The 12,652-nt window shown below is 43.8% G+C and overlaps 1 long non-coding RNA gene across 18 annotated transcripts in view; it reads left to right on the top strand.

The window, feature by feature from the left end:
- Positions 1–12,652, top strand: part of LOC307181410 — a 1,574,020-nt gene that overhangs the window by 1,529,274 nt on the left and 32,094 nt on the right. For all 18 annotated transcript variants that reach the window (XR_013826708.1, XR_013826709.1, XR_013826710.1 and 15 more), the window contains one exon: positions 11,552–11,629. This is a non-coding gene — a long non-coding RNA (uncharacterized lncRNA). The remainder of the gene's footprint in view (positions 1–11,551; positions 11,630–12,652) is intronic.

Raw genomic sequence — 12,652 nt, 5'->3', positions numbered from 1 at the left:
TTCCACATGCATGTTTTAGCTGAAGGAAGAATACATTAAACATGGAGGGTTGAGACCCGTGTAATGCGAACCATGCAATATGACTTCAAAGGGTCTTCATTTGCTCACCGAACCTCTCCAATCCTATCACTGCTGCGTTTATGCCCCTGTACACATGCTTGATTCTCTTTCGGAGACATAGCAATCCATAGGTTTTAAGATACTTACTAGTCAGGTACATTCTTAGGCGTTTAATATGCGGTGTTGAGTCCATTTCGTTGAGCAAGGAGTAGCTCTTGTCTATTCCATATTTGACTTAAGGAACTTTATCTTTGCTCATTTCAATCTCTGGTTTTATGCAGCACCCCAACTCACCTTTACCCTTAAGCAAGCATAAGTTGGTTTTCTAAATTTGAGACCCTGTTCTGTTCTGTAATTCAGTTCCTGTGTAGCCAAGTTTACATTCCGTGTATTACTGATATCTTATGATGTTTCTTTTCTGTGTGACTTATTTCAGTTAGAATGATCATACCTGAATCCACTCATTGTGATGCTAAGGGCCTGATGACATAGATTTCATTGCTGAGTGATATTGCTTTGTAAGTAAATACCACAACTTCTTTATCCATTTTTCACTTTCTGCGATGTTGAACTTGTACTGTAAACGAGGTTCTTGTAAACAGAGCCGTTCCAAACTTTGGGGTGGCTGTGTCTTTTTGACTTTAATTTCCCTAAGCTATAGGACCATAAGTGGAAGTGCCCTAGGCTCTGTTGCTTTGTTTTTTAGATGTTTCAGGAAACACCATACACTTCTCCCGAGTGTCTGTTGGCAATTTACATCCCGCCCATCAGCATAACAAGGCTCCTAGTTCTCCATGGCCTGTCCTGCCTTTCTGGATTTTACACTTTTTTCAAATGGCCCTTTTGACCGGGGGGAAGTGAGACTTCATTGTAGTGCAGATTTCCTTTGCAAGCTTGCTTGGTTGGCCAAAAAGGGCGTATGCGTTTTTTCCTGAATATATTCAGGAAAAAACGCATACGCCCTTTTTGGCCAAGTGCATCATTGTGGACGTTCTGCCTCATTTCCTATGCTTTCAATGCAATTCCAGTCTACCTCCTGAAATCGGTTTCCTGCAATTCTGCCCCGCTTTCAAGTCCTCTTGGCAGCCTTACTTCAGTCTATTTTTGGACGATAGCTGTCATTTATAACTCTGCAGGTTTGTGAATTACAGTGCCCCTGAGCTCCTTTCTTCAACTTGCTTTCTTGTGACCTGGCCGCAACACCGCAGGATGGCTTCAGGCCCTAATCTGGTTCCGGCACGGCACGCTGAGCCTTTGGTTATTTCCTCTTCCTGGTCGGAAATGAGAGTTAAATTTGCCCGTCCAGACACCTCCAGCTAGCCTCTCATTGGTTCTCGCTATTCCTGTTCATCTTCCGCAGAAATTGCAAACTGGGCCAAACAGGAGGTTAAAGGCGCTGACTCTCCAAGTGGGGAGAGTGTTAGTAAAGCGTCTGGAATGTTGCACCCGAGTACCAGGGGAGTAAAACTGAGACATATTTGAACACGTCTCCCGTTCACATGGTTGATCATACTTGGGTTCCACATGCATGTTTTAGTTGAAGGAAGAATACCTTAAACCTGGGTAGTTGAAACCCGTGGAATGGGTACCATGCAATATGACTTCAAAGGGTCTTCATTTGCTCACCGAACCTCTCCAATCCTATCACTGCTGCGTTTATGCCCCTGTACACATGCTTGATTCTCTTTCGGAGACATAGCAATCCATAGGTTTTAAGATACTTACTAGTCAGGTACATTCTTAGGCGTTTAATATGGGGTGTTGAGTCCATTTCGTTGAGCAAGGAGTAGCTCTTGTCTATTCCATATTTGACTTAAGGAACTTTATCTGTGCTCATTTCAATCTCTGGTTTTATGCAGCACCCCAACTCACCTTTCCCCTTAAGCAAGCATAAGTTGGTTTTCTAAATTTGAGACCCTGTTCTGTTCTGTAATTCAGTTCCTGTGTAGCCAAGTTTACATTCCATGTATTACTGATATCTTATGATGTTTCTTTTTCTGTGTGACTTATTTCAGTTAGAATCATCATACCTGAATCCACTCATTGTGCTGCTAAGGGCCTGATGACACAGATTTCATTGCTGAGTGATATTGCTTTGTAAGTAAATACCACAACTTCTTTATCCATTTTTCACTTTCTGCGATGTTGAACTTGTACTGTAAGCGAGGTTCTTGTATACAGAGCTGTTCCAAACTTTGGGGTGGCTGTGTCTTTTTGATTTTAATTTCCCTAAGCTATAGGACCATAAGTGGAAGTGCCCTAGGTTCTGTTGCTTTGTTTTTTAGATGTTTCAGGAAACACCATACACTTCTCCCGAGTGGTTGTTGGCAATTTACATCCCGCCCATCAGCATAACAAAGCTCCCAGTTCTCCATGGCCTGTCCTGCCTTTCTGGATTTTACACTTTTTTCAGATGGCCCTTTTGACCGGGGGGAAGTGAGACTTCATTGTAGTGCAGATTTCCTTTGCAAGCTTGCTTGGTTGGCCAAAAAGGGCGTATGCGTTTTTTCCTGAATATATTCAGGAAAAAACGCATACGCCCTTTTTGGCCAAGTGCATCATTGTGGACGTTCTGCCTCTTTTCCTATGCTTTCAATGCAATTCCAGTCTACCTCCTGAAATCGGTTTCCTGCAATTCTGCCCCGCTTTCAAGTCCTCTTGGCAGCCTTACTTCAGTCTATTTTTGGACGATAGCTGTCATTTATAACTCTGCAGGTTTGTGAATTACAGTGCCCCTGAGCTCCCTTCTTCAACTCGCTTTCTTTTGAGCTGGCCGCAACACCGCAGGATGGCTTCAGGCTCTAATCTGGTTCCGGTACGGCACACTGAGCCTTTGGTTATTTCCTCTTCCTGGTGGGAAATGAGAGTTAAATTTGCCCGTCCAGACACCTCCAGCTAGCCTCTCATTGGTTCTCGCTATTCCTGTTCATCTTCCGCAGAAATTGCAAACTGGGCCAAACAGGAGGTTAAAGGCGCTGACTCTCCAAGTGGGGAGAGTGTTAGTAAAGCGTCTGGAATGTTGCACCCGAGTACCAGGGGAGGAAAACTGAGACATATTTGAACACGTCTCCCGTTCACATGGTTGATCATACTCTGGGTTCCACATGCATGTTTTAGCTGAAGGAAGAATACCTGAAACCTGGGTAGTTGAAACCCTTGGAATGGGTACCATGCAATATGACTTCAAAGGGTCTTCATTTGCTCACCGAACCTCTCCAATCCTATCACTGCTGCGTTTATGCCCCTGTACACATGCTTGATTCTCTTTTGGAGACATAGCAATCCATAGGTTTTAAGATACTTACAAGTCAGGTACATTCTTAGGCGTTTAATATGCGGTGTTGAGTCCATTTCGTTGAGCAAGGAGTAGCTCTTGTCTATTCCATATTTGGCTTAAGGAACTTTATCTGTGCTCATTTCAATCTCTGGTTTTATGCAGCACCCCAACTCACCTTTACCCTTAAACAAGCATAAGTTGTTTTTCTAAATTTGAGACCCTGTTCTGTTCTGTAATTCAGTTCCTGTGTAGCCAAGTTTACATTCCGTGTATTACTGATATCTTATGATGTTTCTTTTTCTGTGTGACTTATTTCAGTTAGAATCATCATACCTGAATCCACTCATTGTGCTGCTAAGGGCCTGATGACATAGATTTCATTGCTGAGTGATACTGCATTGTACGTAAGTACCACAAGTTCTTTATCCATTTTTCACTTTCTGCGATGTTGAACTTGTACTGTAAACGAGGTTCTTGTAAACAGAGGCGTCCCAAACTTTGGGGTGGCTGTGTCTTTTTGATTTTAATTTCCCTAAGCTATAGGACCATAAGTGGAAGTGCCCTAGGCTCTGTTGCGTTGTTTTTTAGATGTTTCAGGAAACACCATACACTTCTCCCGAGTGTCTGTTGGCAATTTACATCCCGCCCATCAGCATAACAAGGCTCCCAGTTCTCCATGGCCTGTTGCCTTTCTGGATTTTACACTTTTTTCAGATGGCCCTTTTGACCGGGGGGAAGTGAGACTTCATTGTAGTGCAGATTTCCTTTGCAAGCTTGCTTGGTTGGCCAAAAAGGGCGTATGCGTTTTTTCCTGAATTCAGGAAAAAACGCATACGCCCTTTTTGGCCAAGTGCATCATTGTGGACGTTCTGCCTCTTTTCCTATGCTTTCAGTGCAATTCCAGTCTACCTCCTGAAATCGGTTTCCTGCAATTCTGCCCCGCTTTCAAGTCCTCTTGGCAGCCTTACTTCAGTCTATTTTTGGACGATAGCTGTCATTTATAACTCTGCAGGTTTGTGAATTACAGTGCCCCTGAGCTCCTTTCTTCAACTCGCTTTCTTGTGACCTGGCCGCAACACCGCAGGATGGCTTCAGGCCCTAATCTGGTTCCGGCACGGCACGCTGAGCCTTTGGTTAATTCCTCTCCCTGGTGGGAAATGAGAGTTAAATTTGCCCGTCTAGACACCTCCAGCTAGTCTCTCATTGGTTCTCGCTATTCCTGTTCATCTTCCGCAGAAATTGCAAACTGGGCCAAACAGGAGGTTAAAGACACTGACTCTCCAAGTCGGGAGAGTGTTAGTAAAGCGTCTGGAATGTTGCACCCGAGTACCAGGGTACGAAAACTGAGACATATTTGAACACGTCTCCCGATCACATGGTTGATCATACTCTGGGTTCCACATGCATGTTTTAGCTGAAGGAAGAATACCTAAAACCTGGGTATTTGAAACCCGTGGAATGGGTACCATGCAATATGACTTCAAAGGGTCTTCATTTGCTCACCGAACCTCTCCAATCCTATCACTGCTGCGTTTATGCCCCCGTACACATGCTTGATTCTCTTTCGGAGACATAGCAATCCATAGGTTTTAAGATACTTACTAGTCAGGTACATTCTTAGGCGTTTAATATGCGGTGTTGAGTCCATTTCGTTGAGCAAGGAGTAGCTCTTGTCTATTCCATATTTGGCTTAAGGAACTTTATCTGTGCTCATTTCAATCTCTGGTTTTATGCAGCACCCCAACTCACCTTTCCCCTTAAGCAAGCATAAGTTGGTTTTCTAAATTTGAGACCCTGTCCTGTTCTGTAATTCAGTTCCTGTGTAGCCAAGTTTACATTCCGTGTATTACTGATATCTTATGATGTTTCTTTTTCTGTGTGACTTATTTCAGTTAGAATCATCATACCTGAATCCACTCATTGTGCTGCTAAGGGCCTGATGACACAGATTTCATTGCTGAGTGATATTGCTTTGTAAGTAAATACCACAACTTCTTTATCCATTTTTCACTTTCTGCGATGTTGAACTTATACTGTAAACGAGGTTCTTGTAAACAGAGGCGTCCCAAACTTTGGGGTGGCTGTGTCTTTTTGATTTTAATTTCCCTAAGCTATAGGACCATAAGTGGCAGTGCCCTAGGCTCTGTTGCTTTGTTTTTTAGATATTTCAGGAAACACCATAACACTTCTCCCGAGTGTCTGTTGGCAATTTACATCCCGCCCATCAGCATAACAAGGCTCCCAGTTCTCCATGGCCTGTCCTGCCTTTCTGGATTTTACACTTTTTTCAGATGGCTCTTTTGACCGGGGGGAAGTGAGACTTCATTGTAGTGCAGATTTCCTTTGCAAGCTTGCTTGGTTGGCCAAAAAGGGCGTATGCGTTTTTTCCTGAATATATTCAGGAAAAAACGCATACGCCCTTTTTGGCCAAGTGCATCATTGTGGACGTTCTGCCTCTTTTCCTATGCTTTCAATGCAATTCCAGTCTACCTCCTGAAATCGGTTTCCTGCAATTCTGCCCCGCTTTCAAGTCCTCTTGGCAGCCTTACTTCAGTCTATTTTTGGACGATAGCTGTCATTTATAACTCTGCAGGTTTGTGAATTACAGTGCCCCTGAGCTCCTTTCTTCAACTCGCTTTCTTGTGACCTGGCCGCAACACCGCAGGATGGCTTCAGGCCCTAATCTGGTTCCGGCCCGGCATGCTGAGCCTTTGGTTAATTCCTCTTCCTGGTGGGAAATGAGAGTTAAATTTGCCCGTCCAGACACCTCCAGCTAGCCTCTCATTGGTTCTCGCTATTCCTGTTCATCTTCCGCAGAAATTGCAAACTGGGCCAAACAGGAGGTTAAAGGGACTGACTCTCCAAGTGGGGAGAGTGTTAGTAAAGCGTCTGGAATGTTGCACCCGAGTACAAGGGGAGGAAACTGAGACATATTTGAACACGTCTCCCGATCACATGGTTGATCATACTCTAGGTTCCACATGCATGTTTTAGCTGAAGGAAGAATACCTTAAACCTGGGTAGTTCAAACCCGTGGAATGGGTACCATGCAATATGACTTCAAAGGGTCTTCATTTGCTCACCGAACCTCTCCAATCCTATCACTGCTGCGTTTATGCCCCTGTACACATGCTTGATTCTCTTTCGGAGACATAGCAATCCATAGGTTTTAAGATACTTACAAGTCAGGTACATTCTTAGGCGTTTAATATGCGGTGTTGAGTCCATTTCATTGAGCAAGGAGTAGCTCTTGTCTATTCCATATTTGGCTTAAGGAACTTTATCTGTGCTCATTTCAATCTCTGGTTTTATGCAGCACCCCAACTCACCTTTACCCTTAAGCAAGCATAAGTTGTTTTTCTAAATTTGAGACCCTGTTCTGTTCTGTAATTCAGTTCCTGTGTAGCCAAGTATACATTCCGTGTAGTACTGATATCTTATGATGTTTCTTTTTCTGTGTGACTTATTTCAGTTAGAATCATCATACCTGAATCCACTCATTGTGCTGCTACGGGCCTGATGACATAGATTTCATTGCTGAGTGATATTGCTTTGTAAGTGAATACCACAACTTCTTTATCCATTTTTCACTTTCTGCGATGTTGAACTTGTACTGTAAACGAGGTTCTTGTAAACAGAGCCGTTCCAAACTTTGGGGTGGCTGTGTCTTTTTGATTTTAATTTCCCTAAGCTATAGGACCATAAGTGGAAGTGCCCTAGGCTCTGTTGCTTTGTTTTTTAGATGTTTCAGGAAACACCATACACTTCTCCCAAGTGTCAGTTGGCAATTTACATCCCACCCATCAGCATAACAAGGCTCCCAGTTCTCAATGGCCTGTTGCCTTTCTGGATTTTACACTTTTTTCAGATGGCCCTTTTGACCGGGGGGAAGTGAGACTTCATTGTAGTGCAGATTTCCTTTGCAAGCTTGCTTGGTTGGCCAAAAAGGGCGTATGCGTTTTTTCCTGAATATATTCAGGAAAAAACGCATACGCCCTTTTTGGCCAAGTGCATCATTGTGGACGTTCTGCCTCTTTTCCTATGCTTTCAATGCAATTCCAGTCTACCTCCTGAAATCGGTTTCCTGCAATTCTGCCCCGCTTTCAAGTCCTCTTGGCAGCCTTACTTCAGTCTATTTTTGGACGATAGCTGTCATTTATAACTCTGCAGGTTTGTGAATTACAGTGCCCCTGAGCTCCTTTCTTCAACTCGCTTTCTTGTGACCTGGCCGCAACACCGCAGGATGGCTTCAGACCCTAATCTGGTTCCGGTACGGCACGCTGAGCCTTTGGTTATTTCCTCTTCCTGTTGGGAAATGAGAGTTAAATTTGCCCGTCCAGACACCTCCAGCTAGCCTCTCATTGGTTCTCGCTATTCGTGTTCATCTTCCGAAGAAATTGCAAACTGGGCCAAACAGGAGGTTAAAGGGACTGACTCTCCAAGTGGGGAGAGTGTTAGTAAAGCGTCTGGAATGTTGCACCCGAGTACCAGGGGAGGAAAACTGAGACATATTTGAACACGTCTCCCGATCACATGGTTGATCATACTCTGGGTTCCACATGCATGTTTTAGCTGAAGGAAGAATACCTTAAACCTGGAGAGTTAAGACCCGTGTAATGGGTACCATGCAATATGACTTCAAAGGGTCTTCATTTGCTCACCGAACCTCTCCAATCCTATCACTGCTGCGTTTATGCCCCTGTACACATGCTTGATTCTCTTTCGGAGACATAGCAATCCATAGGTTTTAAGATACTTACTAGTCAGGTACATTCTTAGGCGTTTAATATGCGGTGTTGAGTCCATTTCGTTGAGCAAGGAGTAGCTCTTGTCTATTCCATATTTGACTTAAGGAATTTTATCTGTGCTCATTTCAATCTCTGGTTTTATGCAGCACCCCAACTCACCTTTACCCTTAAGCAAGCATAAGTTGGTTTTCTAAATTTGAGACCCTGTTCTGTTCTGTAATTCAGTTCCTGTGTAGCCAAGTTTACATTCCGTGTATTACTGATATCTTATGATGTTTCTTTTTCTGTGTGACTTACTTCAGTTAGAATCATCATACCTGAATCCACTCATTGTGATGCTAAGGGCCTGATGACACAGATTTCATTGCTGAGTGATATTGCTTTGTAAGTAAATACCACAACTTCTTTATCCATTTTTCACTTTCTGCGATGTTGAACTTGTACTGTAAACGAGGTTCTTGTAAACAGAGCCGTTCCAAACTTTGGGGTGGCTGTGTCTTTTTGATTTTAATTTCCCTAAGCTATAGGACCATAAGTGGAAGTGCCCTAGGTTCTGTTGCTTTGTTTTTTAGATGTTTCAGGAAACACCATACACTTCTCCCGAGTGGTTGTTGGCAATTTACATCCCGCCCATCAGCATAACAAGGCTCCCAGTTCTCCATGGCCTGTCCTGCCTTTCTGGATTTTACACTTTTTTCAGATGGCCCTTTTGACCGGGGGGAAGTGAGACTTCATTGTAGTGCAGATTTCCTTTGCAAGCTTGCTTGGTTGGCCAAAAAGGGCGTATGCGTTTTTTCCTGAATATATTCAGGAAAAAACGCATACGCCCTTTTTGGCCAAGTGCATCATTGTGGACGTTCTGCCTCTTTTCCTATGCTTTCAATGCAATTCCAGTCTACCTCCTGAAATCGGTTTCCTGCAATTCTGCCCCGCTTTCAAGTCCTCTTGGCAGCCTTACTTCAGTCTATTTTTGGACGATAGCTGTCATTTATAACTCTGCAGGTTTGTGAATTACAGTGCCCCTGAGCTCCTTTCTTCAACTCGCTTTCTTGTGACCTGGCCGCAACACCGCAGGATGGCTTCAGGCCCTAATCTGGTTCCGGCACGGCACGCTGAGCCTTTGGTTATTTCCTCTTCCTGGTGGGAAATGAGAGTTAAATTTGCCCGTCCAGACACTTCCAGCTAGTCTCTCATTGGTTCTCGCTATTCCTGTTCATCTTCCGCAGAAATTGCAAACTGGGCCAAACAGGAGGTTAAAGGCGCTGACTCTCCAAGTGGGGAGAGTGTTAGTAAAGCGTCTGGAATGTTGCACCCGAGTACCAGGGGAGGAAAACTGAGACATATTTGAACACGTCTCCCGTTCACATGGTTGATCATACTTGGGTTCCACATGCATGTTTTAGCTGAAGGAAGAATACCTTAAACCTGGAGAGTTGAGACCCGTGTAATGGGTACCATGCAATATGACTTCAAAGGGTCTTCATTTGCTCACCGAACCTCTCCAATCCTATCACTGCTGCGTTTATGCCCCTGTACACATGCTTGATTCTCTTTCAGAGACATAGCAATCCATAGGTTTTAAGATACTTACTAGTCAGGTACATTCTTAGGCGTTTAATATGCGGTGTTGAGTCCATTTCGTTGAGCAAGGAGTAGCTCTTGTCTATTCCATATTTGGCTTAAGGAACTTTATCTGTGCTCATTTCAATCTCTGGTTTTATGCAGCACCCCAACTCACCTTTCCCCTTAAGCAAGCATAAGTTGGTTTTCTAAATTTGAGACCCTGTCCTGTTCTGTAATTCAGTTCCTGTGTAACCAAGTTTACATTCCATGTATTACTGATATCTTATGATGTTTCTTTTTCTGTGTGACTTATTTCAGTTAGAATCATCATACCTGAATCCACTCATTGTGCTGCTAAGGGCCTGATGACACAGATTTCATTGCTGAGTGATATTGCTTTGTAAGTAAATACCACAACTTCTTTATCCATTTTTCACTTTCTGCGATGTTGAACTTGTACTGTAAACGAGGTTCTTGTAAACAGAGGCGTCCCAAACTTTGGGGTGGCTGTGTCTTTTTGATTTTAATTTCCCTAAGCTATAGGACCATAAGTGGAAGTGCCCTAGGCTCTGTTGCTTTGTTTTTTAGATATTTCAGGAAACACCATAACACTTCTCCCGAGTGTCTGTTGGCAATTTACATCCCGCCCATCAGCATAACAAGGCTCCCAGTTCTCCATGGCCTGTCCTGCCTTTCTGGATTTTACACTTTTTTCAGATGGCTCTTTTGACCGGGGGGAAGTGAGACTTCATTGTAGTGCAGATTTCCTTTGCAAGCTTGCTTGGTTGGCCAAAAAGGGCGTATGCGTTTTTTCCTGAATATATTCAGGAAAAAACGCATACGCCCTTTTTGGCCAAGTGCATCATTGTGGACGTTCTGCCTCTTTTCCTATGCTTTCAATGCAATTCCAGTCTACCTCCTGAAATCGGTTTCCTGCAATTCTGCCCCGCTTTCAAGTCCTCTTGGCAGCCTTACTTCAGTCTATTTTTGGACGATAGCTGTCATTTATAACTCTGCAGGTTTGTGAATTACAGTGCCCCTGAGCTCCTTTCTTCAACTCGCTTTCTTGTGCCCTGGCCGCAACACTGCAGGATGGCTTCAGGCCCTAATCTGGTTCCGGCCCGGCATGCTGAGCCTTTTGTTAATTCCTCTTCCTGGTGGGAAATGAGAGTTAAATTTGCCCGTCCAGACACCTCCAGCTAGCCTCTCATTGGTTCTCGCTATTCCTGTTCATCTTCCGCAGAAATTGCAAACTGGGCCAAACAGGAGGTTAAAGGGACTGACTCTCCAAGTGGGGAGAGTGTTAGTAAAGTGTCTGGAATGTTGCACCCGAGTACAAGGGGAGGAAAACTGAGACATATTTGAACACGTCTCCCGATCACATGGTTGATCATACTCTAGGTTACACATGCATGTTTTAGCTGAAGGAAGAATACCTTAAACCTGGGTAGTTGAAACCCGTGGAATGGGTACCATGCAATATGACTTCAAAGGGTCTTCATTTGCTCACCAAACCTCTCCAATCCTATCACTGCTGCGTTTATGCCCCTGTACACATGCTTGATTCTCTTTCGGAGACATAGCAATCCATAGGTTTTAAGATACTTACAAGTCAGGTACATTCTTAGGCGTTTAATATGCGGTGTTGAGTCCATTTCGTTGAGCAAGGAGTAGCTCTTGTCTATTCCATATTTGGCTTAAGGAACTTTATCTGTGCTCATTTCAATCTCTGGTTTTATGCAGCACCCCAACTCACCTTTACCCTTAAGCAAGCATAAGTTGTTTTTCTAAATTTGAGACCCTGTTCTGTTCTGTAATTCAGTTCCTGTGTAGCCAAGTTTCCATTCCGTGTATTACTGATATCTTATGATGTTTCTTTTTCTGTGTGACTTATTTCATTTAGAATCATCATACCTGAATCCACTCATTGTGCTGCTAAGGGCCTGATGACACAGATTTCATTGCTGAGTGATATTGCTTTGTAAGTAAATACCACAACTTCTTTATCCATTTTTCACTTTCTGCGATGTTGAACTTGTACTGTAAACGAGGTTCTTGTAAACAGAGCCGTTCCAAACTTTGGGGTGGCTGTGTCTTTTTGATTTTAATTTCCCTAAGCTATAGGACCATAAGTGGAAGTGCCCTAGGCTCTGTTGCTTTGTTTTTTAGATGTTTCAGGAAACACCATACACTTCTCCCCAGTGGTTGTTGGCAATTTACATCCCGCCCATCAGCATAACAAGGCTCCCAGTTCTCCATGGCCTGTCCTGCCTTTCTGGATTTTACACTTTTTTCAGATGGCTCTTTTGACCGGGGGGAAGTGAGACTTCATTGTAGTGCAGATTTCCTTTGCAAGCTTGCTTGGTTGGCCAAAAAGGGCGTATGCGTTTTTTCCTGAATATATTCAGGAAAAAACGCATACGCCCTTTTTGGCCAAGTGCATCATTGTGGACGTTCTGCCTCTTTTCCTATGCTTTCAATGCAATTCCAGTCTACCTCCTGAAATCGGTTTCCTGCAATTCTGCCCCGCTTTCAAGTCCTCTTGGCAGCCTTACTTCAGTCTATTTTTGGACGATAGCTGTCATTTATAACTCTGCAGCTTTGTGAATTACAGTGCCCCTGAGCTCCTTTCTTCAACTCGCTTTCTTTTGAGCTGGCCGCAACACCGCAGGATGGCTTCAGGCTCTAATCTGGTTCCGGTACGGCACGCTGAGCCTTTGGTTATTTCCTCTTCCTGTTGGGAAATGAGAGTTAAATTTGCCCGTCCAGACACCTCCAGCTAGCCTCTCATTGGTTCTCGCTATTCCTGTTCATCTTCCGCAGAAATTGCAAACTGGGCCAAACAGGAGGTTAAAGGCGCTGACTCTCCAAGTGGGGAGAGTGTTAGTAAAGCGTCTGGAATGTTGCACCCGAGTACCAGGGGAGGAAAACTTAAACATATTTGAACACGTCTCCCGATCACATGGTTGATCATACTCTGGGTTCCACATGCATATTTTAGCTG

The sequence above is a fragment of the Stenella coeruleoalba genome (assembly GCF_951394435.1).
Source record: "Stenella coeruleoalba genome assembly, contig: scaffold_50, whole genome shotgun sequence".
Lineage (NCBI taxonomy): Eukaryota > Metazoa > Chordata > Mammalia > Artiodactyla > Delphinidae > Stenella > Stenella coeruleoalba.
This window is presented reverse-complemented; position numbering and strand designations above follow the sequence as displayed.